We start from the raw sequence: 3,700 nt of genomic DNA on the forward strand, positions 1-3,700 counted from the left end.
TATATATATATATATATATATATATATATATATATACAAATACATACATGCATATATAGAGAGAGAAAGAGTGTATATGTGTCTGTCTATTAGTGCGTGTGTGGAGAGGCATGTATATGTGTTTAAGGACTTGTTTATCACATCTATCTATCTATTTATATCTATATATATAGATAGATAGATAGTGATAAAAAGTCCTTAAACACATATATACCTACCTCTCCACACACACACACATGTATATATGTGTGTGTGTGTATATGTATTTTCGCGCGCGCGTATGTGTCTGTAAGCGGTATTGTCATCATTAATAATATATAAATCTGTCGGTCATACACACACACACACACACACACCCATATATATATAGAGAGAGAGAGATGTATATATATATACACACCCATATATATATATATATATACACACACACACACATATATATGTATGTATGTATGTACCACAACATGAAACCACATATATCTAAGGGTATGTGTGTGTGAATTTGTTTCTATTTGTGTGTATATATATATATATATACACACACACATGCACACATATACACAGTGGTGACTGACACAGTTTTCTGATATATTTATTGTTAGCTGTTATACTATGAACAATGTGGATGTCCGTCCATCCATCCATCCATCCGTCCATCGACTTCTCTATACATGGAAAGTATGTCTGAATGCAGGGTATGCCACATGTGTGTGCGTGTGTCATGCAAACGGTGAGGAGTAACCGACATAGCTTTATACATCATGTACAACACCATCGAACGATGTGTTGTGTGTGTGTGTGTAGATAGATAGATAGATAGATGTGTGTGTGTGTGTGTGTGTGTGTACGATAATCAGGGTGAGATGACGCCGTTATTATCAGAGAGCAGAGCATCACACAATGTGTGTTCTGTGGGGAGGGGCTGTTTGCGTTTGTATAGATAGACAGAGAGAGAGAGAGTAAAAGAAAGAGTACTTGATGTTTTGGCTACATACTACATGTAACTGACTGTATATTTTCGTGTCAGTGTCTACAATGTGTGTGTGCGCGTGTATATGTATATATATATGTGTGTGTGTATGCATGTATATATATCTATGTATATATAGTGCAATAAACGGTGAATTAGTGACCAACACAAAATTATATCACTGCAATATCTCTGTCTTTGTGTGTAAGCGCGTGTGTGTGTGTAAGCGTGTGTGTGTGTGTGTGTGTGTAATGATACGATAAACGGGGAGTCGTTGAAGACAATATCATTGTTATCATTCTTAAGGTGGCGAGTTGGCAGAACCGTTAAAGCGCCGGATGAATTGCTCAGCGCTATTTCTTCCGGCTCTACGTTCCGACGTAGACTGCTTTTCATTCATTTCAGAGTCGAGGGGTTCCAAGCTCCTCCCCGCACAAATTTTATGCAACTGCACCGATAGTAGAATGGCCGATTATTTGTCATTGACGCGGTGGCATACGGGCGAACGTCGTTAGCCATTCGCTCCTTTACGATCTCAGTTCAAATTCCACCGAAGTCAAGTGTTGTATACCATACCAACTTCGACTCTCATCCTTTCCGGTCGATGAAATGTCACGTCAGTCAAATGCTGGTATTGATGCACCCGACTAGCACCCGACTACATCTGCAAGTTATTTGTGTCTAGTTATATCTCTCCGAGTGTTGATCCGTCTGCTTGCTTGCCTGTCTGTTTGTCTGTCTGTTTCACTCTTTCTGTCTCCGGTTCTTTTTACCTGTCTATCGGTCTATCCTCGTCTGTCCCGCCCTCCTTCATCCCGCCTGTTCATCTCTCTGTCAATCTGTCTGTTCAGTCATCCGTCTGTCTGTCCATTTGTCTCTCTCTCTATCCATTTGGCTGTTCATGTCTGTCCCTCTACATAGTTATCTATCTGTCTATCTATCTATCTATCTATCTATCTATTTCTTTCTAACTGCTTGTCTCTTTCTGTCTTCCTCCCTCTCTCTCTCTATACATATATATATATATATATGTGTGTGTGTGTGTGTGTGTGTTTGTCTATCTGTCTATTTTTCTGTCTCTATTTCTATCTATCTATCTATCTATATTTATCTGTCTGTTTGTCTGTCAATATCTCTCTCTCTCTCTCTCTCTAGCTATCTATCTATCTATCCATCTATCTGTCTGTCTGTCTGCATGTCTGTCCATCCGTTTCTCTCTCATCTTTTCTCACCCACCTGTTCTCCAATGCACAGGTGTGTGCTGTGAGTTGCTCCATTGCCCCCCCCTACCCCTTCTCCCCACAACCCTCTTTTTGGCAGACTGGTGACTCTGACGGAAATGGTCACTCTATAAAACATTGCATTTGCTTCTCATGCTGTTTCTCCTCATTTACCAACAAGAACAAACATCATTCGGATAATACTTCTGGAAAGTCAAATTCAAGAGGAACAGTTCTCTGATACTGGAACCAATTGGTTGAGCAGGAATCTTCAAGAATCTGTCAAGCCCAGCTGTGATGCTTCTTGTATCCTGGTTAGCAGGAACAGTTCTTGAATGACACATGGTAGACTCCCAAATGGACTTTTGCATCCACAAAGCTCTTGTTTGGGATGCATGTAACAGACTTGATAAGATCTGGCACTCATGCCGTCCACCCACGTTAAAAATTAAAATATTTAGAAACATTGATTGAGCCGGCCCTTCTCTGCAGATCAGAGACCTGGACCTTATCAGCTCTCTTAGAAAAACAACAAGATGAAACATATACATGTTGTTGGCACTCCATCGCTTACGACGTCGAGGGTTCCAGTTGATCCGTTCAACGGAACAAGCCTGCTCGTGAAATTAACATGCAAGTGGCTGAGCACTCCACAGACACGTGTACCCTTAACATAGTTCTCGGGGATATTCAGCGTGACACAGTGTGACAAGGCTGACCCCTTTGAATTACAGGCACAACAGAAACAGGAAGTAAGAGTGAGAGAAAGTTGCGGCGAAAGAGTACAGCAGGGTTTGCCACCATCCCCTGCCGGAGCCTCGTGGAGCTTTTAGGTGTTTTCGCTCAATAAACACTCAATAAACACCTGGTCTGGGAATCGAAACCGCGATCCTATGACTGCGAGTCCACTGCCCTAACCACTGGGCCATTGCGCCTCCACCGGAACATATACTAAACTGCCCAGAAAGATGCAGAAAATCAGTTGGAGATCACACCCAACACTTCGTAACATCTATGGAAATCTGATATCAATATTCCTCAAGCTAAAGTAGAAATGGCTACTATTTGCTGGCCTCTGTGATCGAGCAGAGAAAGAGGTTATCTTATCCCTGCTTCTATGGCATCCCTCTGGAAGTATTTTCCCCAGAAAACTGAAATTTCCAGATACTATATCTCAGGACTCAGGGCTGGATATTAGAGATCTGAACACAGCAATGCAGGACCGTGTCGTGTGGAGGGGGATTGTCAAAGGAGTTTTAGGGACCAGGTTGTTATATTCTTTTATTCTCTTATTCTTTTACTTGTTTCAGTCTGGGGCCATGCTACGGCACAGCCTTTTGGCCGAAAGAATCGACCCTTGGACTTATTCTTTGTAAGCCTGGTACTTATTCTATTGCTGTCTTATGCTGAACCGCTAAGTTACAGGGATGTAAACACACCAACATCAGTTGTCAAGCAATGGTGGAGTGGACAAACGCAGATATACAAAAACATATATATATGCATATAA

The 3,700-nt window shown here is 41.4% G+C and overlaps 1 protein-coding gene across 1 annotated transcript in view; it reads left to right on the top strand.

The window, feature by feature from the left end:
- LOC106873334 (uncharacterized) overlaps positions 1-3,700 on the top strand; it is a 33,305-nt gene that overhangs the window by 886 nt on the left and 28,719 nt on the right. The window lies entirely within an intron of this gene.

This window comes from Octopus bimaculoides, chromosome 28 (genome assembly GCF_001194135.2).
Source record: "Octopus bimaculoides isolate UCB-OBI-ISO-001 chromosome 28, ASM119413v2, whole genome shotgun sequence".
NCBI lineage: Eukaryota > Metazoa > Mollusca > Cephalopoda > Octopoda > Octopodidae > Octopus > Octopus bimaculoides.